The sequence below is a fragment of the Panthera onca genome, chromosome B4, assembly GCF_046562875.1.
Source record: "Panthera onca isolate mPanOnc1 chromosome B4, mPanOnc1 haplotype 2, whole genome shotgun sequence".
Classification (NCBI taxonomy): domain Eukaryota; kingdom Metazoa; phylum Chordata; class Mammalia; order Carnivora; family Felidae; genus Panthera; species Panthera onca.
In genome coordinates this window covers 54,727,531-54,741,010 of record NC_138345.1, presented here as the reverse complement: position 1 = coordinate 54,741,010, position 13,480 = coordinate 54,727,531, and the positions used below count along the sequence as shown (strand labels likewise).

Genomic DNA, 13,480 nt, shown 5'->3' with positions numbered 1-13,480 from the left:
GGAGAGGATATGACATTTGAAAATGTTCCAAGATGTCTTCATTATGCCTCCCTCTGTCCCCTGAAGTGAGAACCTCTACATTAGGACACCTCACCTAGATTATAGGGCTTGAACATGATGCCTTCAAAAAAAATAGGGATTCCCTAACTGGGCTTGGGTGGTTGGTTGCCTATAACCCAAGGGTGCCTGATAGTTTTAAAACAGCTGTCCTCAAAGGCAAACAATTTTTTTTATCACTCTTTGTGGTTTATACCTGCCATGAATGATGTGCAGTCTAGGTGTTATCACAGTTGGTTTTCTCTCCACACTTTTGATTTTGATTGCCTTTTATAGGAAAGGTAATATCATTTATATCTTTACCTGGGCCAGATTTATAAAAGTTACTTGGCTACAAAGTATGTATCTCAAAGTAAAGTAGATAGGAATTCTGGATTATGTGTTCTTTCAGGATTCTCTTCTCTGTGTATTTGTTCAACAAATATTTATTGAGCACTTAACTCACACTCTGATGGAGGAGACAGGCAGCTGACCTGGAATTTTTGCTACATTATGATAAATGGCACATGAGGGAAGCCTGGGGTGCTATGAGAACACATAAGAAAGGCAGCATAAGGGTCAGGGGAGGCTTCCTGGGGCAGCAACATCTGAGCTGGGAACCGAAAGAGAAGTGGGGTTAGCTAAGTGAAGGGGACAAGAAGGCATTAGAAGCAGGGGAACAGGGTGGGTGTAGGATTTTGCAGTTGCATTACGAACTGGGCAGGGGATGATGCTAGAGGAATAAGCACAGGTCAGATGATGAAGTAAGACAGGATTAAGAATGAAGGGCAATGGGAACCACTGAAGAGATGAAGCCTGGGGGTGGGTGGGGGATATGTCAATCACATTTATAGTGTAGAAAATTTCCCTGAGTTAAGTATTGACTCTTTGTCTATGTTGTGTGCTTGTTAGTAAATCATAACATTAGAACTGGTGGGTGGCAAATAAGGAGTCTAGATGGATTTGTAGACAGAAGGTCCGACCCATAATCCAAGGGTTCCTTTTGATAATCTGTAGAGAAGACTTTTCAATTTTGACTTGTCTTTCCATCTTTAGAAACCTCTATTAACATTTCTTAAAATTCTCTCAAAATCCAATCCTGAATAGAGAGGAGAGTGGGGGCTGCATGATTTTGTTTCTCTGTTTTCCACTACTCCTTTCTGGGGCATTGCTGTGAATTGTTCACCTAAAGTCTTGCTCTCCTTGAGGAGGGGCCCATTTGAATAGCAGCCAGGGGAGGAGTTGAAGGAGGAACCACACGTAGGATTCCTTCACTAAGAACACATTCAGACTGTGGTTTAAGTGAGTTAAAAATAACTCCTTGTGAAAAATTAAAAGGGAGTTACAGGTGAGTGTTTTAATACAAGTCCACAGATCAATGCAGGGTCTCCAGGCAGTTGGCTACTGACACCACAGATGGTGCAGGGTGTTTATAAAGCACAATGTGGCCATTGAGGAGACTTTCTGCAGAAGTGAATTCACCTTCTTTCTTGGAACCCAGAGAGGAAGAAGACAGAAGGAATTGTTTTTGTCGTGAGATACTGAGCTAAATGACTTATTTCTTTTCTTTCTACCCATCACAGTCTCAAAACCGTGGACATAAAAACTGTGGTGAATATTTATCTGGTTACTTTATGTGGTTTATTGCATATCAGATATCATAAAATGACTTTTCTGGCTCTTCTCCCCTCTTAGTAATGGACTCTTGGTTGCCTGCTGCACCTATTTCTCCAGTGTTTTCTTTCCAGAAATCCTGTTTCTTACCTTGCAGGTAGTTATCCCCCTTTCTCCCTTTTCCTCTCTTTTCACAGCACCCATGTGGGCCTAGGAGGGTAAAGTGAAGAGTTGGACTGTACATTCTGTGACATCAGTACAGCTAAATGGATGATGCAGAATGGGGATAAAGGGGGCAAAAATGACATCAGACCTTGGCTAGCTGATTTGGGGGTAAGGGTCTTAAAACTAGGGGCAAATATTTGTATTTTAAACTCAGATGATATTCTCAATATGGCTCTATAATTGCAACAAGGACCTCTAGTCTGTGAACTGTGTCATAACTCAAGCTCAGGCACCATGCAAATATCCCATGTGTAAATTATTGCACAATACATTCACCCTGTTATGTCTTAAAGCTTAATTAGTACACAAAGCTACATGAGTTAGATGAATCCAAATGGGATTATGTCATGTGGTGTGCAAAAAAAGGAGAATGTTAGAAGGTATTTGGCACTTTTTTAGGGGGGAAAGCAGAGTTGATTTCTCTATAATTTCTTTTGGTGTCGGTTTCTGTGATATTTGGGCTGCAACAAGTTATATGCGACTTCTGAGTTTTTTTGTTTGGTTGAACAACATTATTCAATAAATATTTATTGTTTACCTAGGAATTATGGAAGAATACCACATACTAGAAGAAATATGAAGCAGCAGCTTTGAATCTTGAACAAGGGAAATTGGCTACCCCAACGCAACTCAGCTTAACTCAGCCTCACTGAACTGATCCAACACTCCCCAGGCTTGCTATAGCTCTCTAATCCTTAGAATCTTCTTCAATTCCAGCTAGAATGCTGTGTCAGGCATTTCACAGATTTGGCCAAAAGCTGGTACGCAGACGTCCACTGGAGGAAAAAGTATTTGAGATCTCCTTTGAAAGAAGCCTGAGCACTCTGGATTTAGTGGCCCTGGGTGTGGGCCGCACAATAGGCGCAGGTGTGTACATCCTGGCTCGTGAGATGATCAGCAATCAAGCAGGACCATCCATCGTGCTCTGCTTTTTGGTGGCTGGCTTATCTTTTGTGTTGACTGGGCTGTGCTATGCTGAGATTAGTGCCTGGGTTCCCCATTCTGGCTCCTCATATCTCTACACCTATGTCATTATTGGTGAACTCTGGGCTTTCATCACTGGCTGGGACCTCATCCTGTCCTTTACTGCTGATACAGTTATTTATACCATGACCTGGGTCTTAACCTTTGAAAACCTGCTTGGGAACCAGATGTCTCAGACCCTGCGTGAAAGCATCTCTCAGCATGTTCCTCAAGTCCTTGCAGACAATCTAGGCTACTTTGCTGTGGCCCTTCTGTTGTTACTTAGAGAAATTGAATATATGAATTTTTATGAGTTATTCGCCCTTTCCAAAGTGTTCATATTGGTGAAAATTTTGGTTCTCAGTTTTGTCATCATCTCTGGCTTCATTAAGGGGGACCTGCACAACTGGCAGCTCACAGAAGAGGACTACGTAAAGGCTGGACTCAATGACACTTCTAAGTTGGGCCCTCTGGGCTCTGGAGGATTTGTGCCTTTTGGCTTCCAGGGGATTCTCCGTGGAGCAGCTACTTGTTTCTATACATTTATAGGTTTCAGTATTATTGTTACCAGAGTGAAAGAAGTCCAGAATCCCCAGCGTTCTATCCCCATGGGCATTGTGATTTCACTGTTCATCTGCTTTGTGGTATATTTTGGTGTCTTTTCTGCACTTACACTTATGGTGCCTTACTACAAGCTTCAACCTGGGAGCACCTTGCCTGAGGCATTTCTCCATATTGGCTGGGCCCCTGCCTACTACGTTGTAGGTTTTGGATTTTTCTGTAGTGTTTGTGGCATTTTCATGGGCTTTATGACCCCCATACAGTGGGTGATATGCATGATGGCAGAAGATGGCCTCCTGTTTCCTGTCTTGACCAGGATCTATACCAGTATATACCCCCGATTCATGGCCACTGTGGTATTTACGATTATTGGAGCAATCACGATATTCTTCTTTGGAATCACTGATCTTGTGGACCTGAGGTCAATTGGACGCTGGTATCTTATTCTCTGGTTGCTTTTTGTGTTCTCATCATCAGGTATCAACCTGATAGGAGGAATGGGGGACATGAAGCAGAGGTGCAGCAACAGAATGTATCTGCAGCAGAGAGGCTGACTCTACAGGGACTACTTTTTCCATGCAGCCCCACCCCCACTCCACTCTCTGGCCGGGTTGTCTATGTTTGCTCCTCACTGCTTGTTCTGCTGCTCACTCTTCTTTGCCTGGTGCTGGCCCAGTGGCCAATTCTGCTTTCTGGAAACCTAGCGTGGATTTCAGTGGTTGTGCTCCTCCTGGTGCTCATCACTGGGATCACTGGGGTCATCTGGAGACAGCCGCAGAGCTCCAGTCCCCTTCACTTTAAGGTCCCTGCTGTGCCTCTCCTCCCACTACTGAGCATCTTCATGAATGTTTACCTTATGATGCAGATGACAGCTGGCACCTGGGCCCGATTTGGTGTCTGGACTCTGATTGGGTTTGCTATCTACTTTGCCTATGGAGTTCAGCACAACCTGGTCACTAACCCCACTTAAGTTAGGGCCCAAACTGTAGAACTTGAACTCAGCAGTGCCAGTACATATTTGTTTGAAATCATCACACCTGAATGCAGTAAGTTTTCCCTGCACAGTAATGGAATTTACTCCTGAGTTCATGGAAAGCTAGGCCTCCCATGGGATGTTGGTGGGGGAAACACTAAAAGAGCTGTGTATTTATGATGAAGTGAAGGATATGTGTTTGCTCCCCACCCCCCTTTTTTTACTTGTCTCCTTTTCAGTTGTGTCATTAGCTGCTTTCTGACTTAAAAAAATTATTTTTTAAAAGAAAGTTGTAAAATGTTTTCCTTTTCTTTGTTAAATATCTACTAGTGGCTAGGAGGTAGGGAATGCCTGGCTGGTTCAGTCAGTATAGCTGACTCTTGATCTCAGCGTGGTGAGTGTGAGCCCATTTTGCATGTAGAGATTGTTTAAGAAATATCCAGTAGCAGAATTACTGGATCATGTGGTAATTCCTTTTTCAAAATTTTTGAGGAACCTCCATACTGTTTTCCATAGTGGCTGCACCAGTTGACATTCCCACCAAAAGTGCATGAGGGTTCCTTTTTCTCCACATCCTTGCCAACACATTTTCTTGTGTTTTTTTTGTTTGTTTGTTTTTTTTTTTTTATTTTAGCCATCCTGACTGGTAAAAAATGATATTTGATGATGTGATTGCAGTTTTAATTTATATTTTCCTGATGATTAGTGATGCTAAGCATCTTTTCATGAGTCTGTTGGCAATCTATATGTCTTCTTTGGAAAAATATCTATTCAGGATCTCTGCCCACTTTTTAATTGGATTATTTGTTTCATTGGCGTTGAGTTGTATAAGTTCTTTATGTATTTTGAGTATTAATCCCTTATTGAATATATCATTTGGAAATATCTTCTCCCATTCAGTAGGTTGCCTTTTTGTTTTGTTGATGGTTTCCTTTTCTGGAAACCAAAAGCAAAAGCTTTTTGGTTACATTAATTTGTAAAGGTGTGGGGTGCCTGGGTGGCTCAGTCGGTTGGGTGATCAACTTCACTCAGGTTATGATCTCACAGATTGTGAGTTTGAGCCCCATGTCAGGCTCTGTGCTGTTTTGGATTCTGTGTCTCCCTCTCTCTCTGCCCCTCCCCTGCTCTGATTCTGTTTCTCTCCTTCAAAAATAAACATTAAAACATTTGAAAAGATATATGCACCCCTATGTTTATTGTAGCATTATTTACAATAGCCAGGACATGGAAGCAAACCCAAATGTCCATCAGTAGATGAATGGATAAAGAAAATGTGGCACATATGTATATATAATGGACTATTGCTCAGCCATAGAGAAGAATGGAATCTTGACATTTGTAACAACATGGATGAACTGGGTGAGTATAATGATAATTGAAATATGTCGATCTGAGAAAGACAAATGCCATATGTTTTTGCTCTTATGAGGAATTTAAGAAATAAAACAAATTTAAAAGAAAGAAAGAAATGAGAAAAGGCAGACAAACGAAAACAAAACACACACACACACACACACACACACACACACTCACTCACAAAACAGCAACAACAAAAACTGTCCCAGATTCCTAAATCAGGGAACAAACAGGTAGTTGCCAAAGGGGAGATGGGTAGAGAGATGGGTGATTTAAAAATTTTTTTTTAACATTTATTAATTTTTCAGAGACAGAGAGAGACAGAGTGTGAGTGGGGGAGGAGCAGAGAGAGACACAGAATATGAAGCAGGCTCCAGGCTCTGAGCTGTCAGCACAGAGCTTCTGATGTGGGACTTGAACTCACTGACTTCGAGATCATGCCCTGAGCCGAAGTAGGATGCTTAACCGACTGAGCCACCCAGGTGCCCCAGAGGGATGTGTGATTTAGATAAAGGGAATTAAGAGTATACTTAATATCTTAATGAGCATGGAGAAATGTGTGAAATTTTTAAATTATTATATTGTATATATGAGTAATATAACAACACTGTGTATTAATTATACTTCAATAAATAAAAGAAACTAGAAAAAAAACAAAAAAAAGATAAAAGATAGCCCCTGCTTTTAAGGAGCTTATATTGTAATATAAGAGGTAAAGCATAGCTGTAACACAAAGTGGAAAGTGTTGTCATAAGGAATATGCAAATAAAGTGTCCTAGGAATTCAGAGTGGAGGAAGATCATCTGTGGCTGACACAGTGGTGAGGGTTGATCTGTGAAATCAGAGAAGACTTTGTAGAGGAATGCCATTTGAGTTCTCTCTCTCCAGGGACAGATAGGATTTTGCCACACATGGACAGCAGGGAGAGATTGTACGCAGAGTGAACACCACAAAGAAAAGCAAAGGAGAACGAAGCAGTGTTTAGACCATACTGAACATGGCGTGTCGCTTGAGCCTTGGCTGTGGGAGGGGCCAACAGAACGTGCACAGGTGGATTGGAGCCAGAGCTTTCCTCTGAGCACAAAGCACTTTGGCTTTGAGCCCACTACCCATACTGAAAATCCCTGGGGTTAATTCTTCTACTTGGCAATATCTGCATTTTTGGACTTCAAAATTTCTCTATGGTTGTCTGTTTTGATCCAGTGCTCAGAAAGTGAACAGCTGAGAGCCAGGTGTCCTATGTTCTGGTCTTGTTTCTACCACTAATTGGCAATGTGACCTTGAGCAAGCCAGTCAGTGCCTTAAATGCTATGCTTATTTATCTGTAACATGAGAGGTCAGAACCAATACTTTCTAACGTTCTTTTTACTTAAAAGATTCTAGGATTTCCTCTGGTTCTTATGCCCTGTTATTATCTTAAATATGTCTCTCTACTGCATGTGATCTGAACCCACTTTTTACTACAACCCATTGTTGGAGCTGTAGAGGTACAATAAGTAACACCCCAATTTCCCCTACCTATGTTTGGAACCAATTGATAATCAAGACATAGAGATGATTAAACCATCAGCTGTAGATCTGCAGCCTAATTGGGTTGCCAATCCTGCATCATTAAATTCGATTTAATCCTCATTGCAAGTTGCGCTGAACATCCCCCACCCTCCACCACTAGAGAGAGTCTGATTTTATTAGATTTTCTCCTGTATGAGCAGGTTGGAATGCATGTGTTCTGGGCAGGTTGGTTCTGGATACAGAAAGAAAACCAACAAAAACTGGGGCTGAGCTGGGCATACTCAGTGCTGTCTCTTCAACTCACTAATCAAGTCACAGTGAGAAGGGTGGGTGGATAGAGGCCAGGAATAGTACTCTGCTCAGCGGTGCTCAAATTTTAGTGTATGTCACCTCACCTGGAGGGCCCGTGAAAGCACTGCTGGGTCCCACCCCAGATTTTGGAATTCAGTAGGCTTGGGTGGGACCCAGAACTTGTACTTCTAACAAGCTCCTAAATGCTGCTGCTGCTGCTCCAGGGACCTCAAATAGAAAACCAAAGTGCCAACTGGTGTCCTTCAGTATGTAAAGATGAAGTGAGGGAAGCAAAAGGTGACCTTTGAATACTTACCTTCATTTAATGAAACACTTAAAGTACCATGTTAATCCTTTCACAGTGGGGAAATCATAGTGAATCATTTCACAATGAATATGTCCATAAAAATACCACAATGTACACTTTAAATATTTTACAATTTTATATATCAGTTATACCTCAATAAAGCTGAAATTAAAAAAAAATTAAGATACCAAAGTTATCTGAGTGTCTTTATTTTCTTCATTTTGTTCTTGATTGTAGATCATAGGTAAGGAGTGTATCTTGTTCACCGCCCCAGAGCATCCAGCTGGGACCAGGCACATTATGAGCATTTAACAAATTTATGTTAAATTGAATTGAACCTTCCACATTTCTTTGGTACAGAAATTCTTCTACCTTTCAGGCTAGCACTGTGTTATTCCTTTAACTATCTTCTGTGAGAATTCTTCTGCAAGAATTGACAAACAGCATTCTCTCCATTCAAACTATATCTAGAACTGTATCTGGATCTGTACCCAGAATCTAGAACTGTACCCAGGCACTTCTACTTTTGCCTTAGTGTGGTTATGCCTGAGTTCTGGTGACTGTCCTGTTCCATCAGAGTGGAGTCTTGTTCAGGGCAAGGAGTAGGTTCTCTCCTTCCTCTAGACCCAACAGTAAGAACAGTGTTCATTCAAATAGCAACAGGGAAAATACAGCCCTGGGCAGGAAAATGCCTGACATGACCTCCTTTGGTCCCATTGCATCTATTCCCATGGGCTGTGGGGAGGGGAGTGAAGTAGCAAATTTATAGAAGGCCCAACCAGCTGGCTCCATGGAATCCCTGAAGATGAGACTGATTCCAACTTGGGCACAACAGGCATCTTTCTTGAGGCAGTCAGAGTTTTATGGTTGGTATAGAGGGCCAGTGGTTTTCTATTGTATTTATGTATGGATCTGCCCTGGGAGGGAGGGGTTGGAAGCTACTTTTTTACTTGTGGAATTTCTCATCTTCCCAACAGGTAGTAGGTGATTCCAGGGAAGCCTGCTAGAGGCAGGATTACCCATATACTTACTCCTTTAGATGCTTTTTTGAGAGCCTGGTGCAAAAACCTTGTGAGAGCATCTAAGATTCTTTTGGGAGAGAGAACGTATAGTCCAAATGGGGAGAGACACAGACTGAAGTAGGAGGAATTAGTAACTGGACAGGGATTGAGACATCATTCCTTTGGAAGGAAGGTATGAGTAGAAACTGAGAAAGAGGCATTGATCAAGAGATACTTTGGTAAATAAAAGAGGGACAGGTGAGTTGGAAAAGAAATGAGACAGTAATCTGGGCTACACAGACCTCTAACAGTCATGAAAGAATGAGAATATTGTGAGGGATGTGTGTTTTCACACTTGAAGGGAATTTGTGAGCCAGATTTGTATTGTAGATTGTGTCATGGAGTGAGATTCCTGAATCAGGAAGGAATGGAATACGATTCTCATTGCCATCTGGAGGATGTGACAGAAGGAGGAAAGACAGAAGGATGTGGACAGATAGACTCTTCCTGGGAGACAGTTGTAGCACCTGCTCCAGTCATCTACATCCTTGCTCTTCAAAGTGTGGTCCGTGGACCAGCACCATGGGTGTCACCTGGGAGCTTGTTAGAAATGCAGAGTCTTAGGGGCACCTGGGTGGCTGAGTGAGTTAAGCATCTTACTCTTGTTCTTAGCTCAGGTTTTGATTTCAGGGTTGTGAGGTCAAGCCCTGTATTGGGCTCTGCGTTGAGTGCGAATCCTGTATTAAAAAAAAAAAAAAAAAGAAAGAAAGAAAGAAAGAAAAGAAATGCAGAATCTTAGACCCAAACCAAGACCTACTGATTCAGAATCTGAATTTTTAACAGGCTCCCAAGTGATCTGTATGATCAGGTTTGAGAAGCACTGACTTTAGATCAAGGATGATAGGTGTCTGGCCTCAGATGAGCACTATTGAAGGTCTGAAAACTTTGGAACAGGGAGGACAAGAGGAGGGTCTTAGGCTGGGGAAATTGAATTTGGGAAAGACAGAGAAATATGTGTCCTGGCTGCCCTCCTGTTCCCAAGCTTCGCACTCCACCCACTTTGGGAAAGTGCCTGCTGTGGCCACGCTGGAGTCTGCCTGGTCCTTGGGGGCTCCCCCGGGGCAAGCATTGTGTGAGTCAGGACTGCTGCCAATTGTTTCCCCTACTTCATGTGATGGCCTGAAAGGGACTGGGGAGGTCATAGTAGTCATGCCCCTCCTCAGGGTTGTACTGTCTCTTAATCAAATGAGTAATAACATGATGATACTAAATGAGGAAACTATAGAGGTTGGGGGATGAAATAGGAGTTCTTAACTATCTGTCCTAGAAATTAGGGATACTTTCATCTATCAAAACCTTTAAGGAGAGACCAGACGATTGCATAAGGAGTTATATATACCCTGGTAAGGACCAAATTAATGCTTTTTAAGGGAACTTTTGGTGATTTTTAATAGGTCAATATTAAAATAAAAGAGACCTATATTTCCAGGGACCTTGGAGCATTGGCAATAAAACAATGTTACCAGGTGGGCATTGAAGAATTTTCTTCAGCGTTTGAGGGTTCGTGTACTTCATCTTCAATCAGAATAGGTGATAAAGAGAGGCCAATATTAAAGTAAAAATGATTGATATTGAGCATGAGGTAGAATTTTCTGAGATTTGAGGATGACTAGAGGAGATGGGAGGGTGCAGGCCCTCTGGCCATGAGGATGGTTGTCTTACTTGGGTTCGGAATGCCTCAGATGGGCTCCTGCCCAGAAACAAGGAAATTTACAAAATGAACTATCAAAATGTTTTTTGTTCCAGAAACTCTCCAGTTAACTTCTTGAAATGGAAGATTGGTGTGGATGTGATGGGTATATGAGGTGGCGATTCATGGGGATGATGAATGACAGGAGAAAATCTTATTAGAGGCTTTAAATCTGGTAGAATTTTTAAAAAGGGCTTGGATTATGGAGAATAAATGCATGTTAGGGCTCAAATAACAGTTTCAGGTTTTCATGTTGTGCCTCTCTCCATGTATTTATCTTGTATCATTGATGAGATTTGAAAACCTCCTAAGGGAAAATAACACCTCTTTTATGTATTACTTCTTTACATCTCCAATATCCCCCAAATGATGATGATAATAATAGCTACCATTTACTGACTACTATACCCTATATTTTGTTCCAAACACTTGTCGTAATCACCAATTTTTTAATGTTTGTTTAATTCTTTATTTATTATTTACTTTATATTTTCAATTTATATATCAGTTAGTACATAGTGCAACACTGATTTCAGGAGTAGATTCCTTAATTCCCCTTACCCATTTAGCCCATCCCCCTCCCACACCCTCTCCAGTAACCTTCTCTTTGTTCTTCATATTTAAGAGTCTCTTATGTTTTTCTGCTTCTCTGTTTTTATATTATTTTTGCTTCCCTTCTCTTGTGTTCATCTGTTCTGTGTCTTAAAGTGCTAATATGACTGAAGTCATATGATATTTGTCTTTCTCTGACTAATTTTGCTTAGCATAATACCCTCTAGTTCCATCCACATAGTTGCAAATGGCAAGATTTCATTCTTTTTGATTGCCAAGTAATACTCCAGTGTGTGTGTGTGTGTGTGTGTGTGTGTGTGTGTGTGTGTGTGTATGTGTATCTCACCTCTTCTTTATCCATTCATCCATCGATGGACATTTGGGCTCTTTCCATACTTTGGCTATTGTTGATAGTGCTGCTATAAACATTGGGGCACATGTGTCTCTTTGAAACAGCACACCTATATCCCTTGGATAAATACCTAATAGTGCAATTGCTAGGTCATAGGGTAGTACTATTTTTAATTTTTTGAGGAACCTCCATACTGTTTTCCAGAGTGGCTGCATCAGTTTGCATTCTCACCAGCAGTGCAAAAGAGATCCCCTCTCTCTGCATCCTTGCTAACATCTGTTGTTGCCTGAGTTGTTAAGCTTAGCCATTCTGACAGGTGTTAGGTGGTATCTCATTGTGGTTTTGATTTGTATTTCCTGATGATGAGTGATATTGAGTATTTTTTCATGTGTCAGTTGGCCATCTGGATGTCTTCTTTGGAGAAGTATCTATTCATGTCTTTTGCCCATGTCTTCCCTGGATTATTTGTTTTTTGGGTGTTGAGTTGGATAAGTTCTTTGTAGATTTTGGATACTAACCCTTTATCTAATATGTCATTTGCAAATATCTTCTCCCATTCTGTTGGTTGCCTTTTAGTTTTGCTGATTGTTTCCTTCGCTGTGCAGAAGCTTTTTATTTTGATGAGGTCCCAATAGTTCATTTTTGCTTTTGTTTCCCTTGCCTCCAGAGGTGTGTTGAGTGAGAAGTTGCTGCAGGCAAGATCGAAGAGGTTTTTGCCTGCTTTCTCTTCAAGGATTTTGATGGCTTCCTGTCTTACATCGAGGTCTTTCACCCATTTTGATTTTATTTTTGTGTATGGTGTAAGAAACTGGTCCAGGTTCATTCTTCTGCATGTCACTGTCCAGGTTTCCCAGCACCACTTGCTGAAGAGACTATCTTTATTCCATTGGATATTCTTTCCTGCTTTGCCAAAGATTAGTTGGCCATATGTTTGTGGGTCCATTTCTGGGTTCTCTATTCTGTTCCATTGATCTGAGTGTCTGTTCTTGTGCCAGTACCATACTGTCTTGATGATTACAGTTTTGCAGTATAGCTTGAAGTCCGGGACTGTGATGCTGGCTTCACCAGCGAATGTGGTTTCTCTCCTGGATCTTCTGGGGCCTTTGCCTGTGGGGTGTCACAGACTCTACCAGATGTCCTCCTAGCAGGGGAACCTACTCTCCCTTTGTGGCCCGAAGACCCTGGACTTCACTCTGCTCCTGGGGATTTGCCCTTCTCACCAGAGCACCACCAGGTATCAAGCTGCAGAGTTTCAAACTCTGTGCTGCCCCTGTTTATAGAGTCTTAATGGAATTTAAACCCTCTCCATTCTCCTTTCTCCCTTTTTTGCTCAGTCCCTGTGGCTGTTTCCACCTTTCCACTCTCTCTCCAGCTGCTTGTAGGGGGGGTGCTTTTCCTGTATCCCCCCCACCCCACACTGTCTTCTCGCTGACAGCAAAAACAGCTCCCTGCCCATGGCGGCTTCTCTCCCCCAGTTCACCTCTCTGCGCTGTGTACCTGCTGAATTCTGTGGTTCTGGTTGTGCAGATTGTTGTGTTATTCCTCAGATCAGTTTTCTAGACGTGCAGGATGGTTTAGTGTTGATTTGGCAGAATTTCATGGATGCGAGACACAAAAAAACTTCCATGCGGTTCTGCCATCTTGGCTCCTCCCCCAATGTTTATTTATTTTACAGAGAGAGAGAGTGAGAGAGAGCGAGCAAGAGCAAGCAAGAAACAGGCAGAGAGAGATAGAGACACAGAATCCAAAGCAGACTCAAGGCTCTGAGCTGTCAGTACAGAGCCTGACGCGGGGCTTGAACCCAAACATTGTGAGATCATGACCTTTGCTGAAGTCAGATGCTCAACCAAATGAACCCCCATAATCACCTATTTAATACAGAATTGTATGAGTTGAGTAGTGTTATACTCATTTTACAAAAATTGAAACTAAGGCTCATTGAGGTTAAGTCATTTGTGTAAAGTGAATAGTGAAGGTAGGATTTGTC

General features: G+C 41.9%; 1 pseudogene across 1 annotated transcript in view; it reads left to right on the top strand.

Moving 5' to 3' along the window:
- The window catches only part of LOC132694623 (cationic amino acid transporter 3 pseudogene), a 28,849-nt pseudogene extending 23,874 nt beyond the window's left edge, over positions 1-4,975 (top strand). Inside the window, exon 2 of the transcript XR_013556841.2 lies at positions 2,418-4,975. The product of XR_013556841.2 is annotated as a cationic amino acid transporter 3 pseudogene (transcript). The remainder of the gene's footprint in view (positions 1-2,417) is intronic.
- The last annotated feature ends 8,505 nt before the right edge of the window (positions 4,976-13,480 follow it).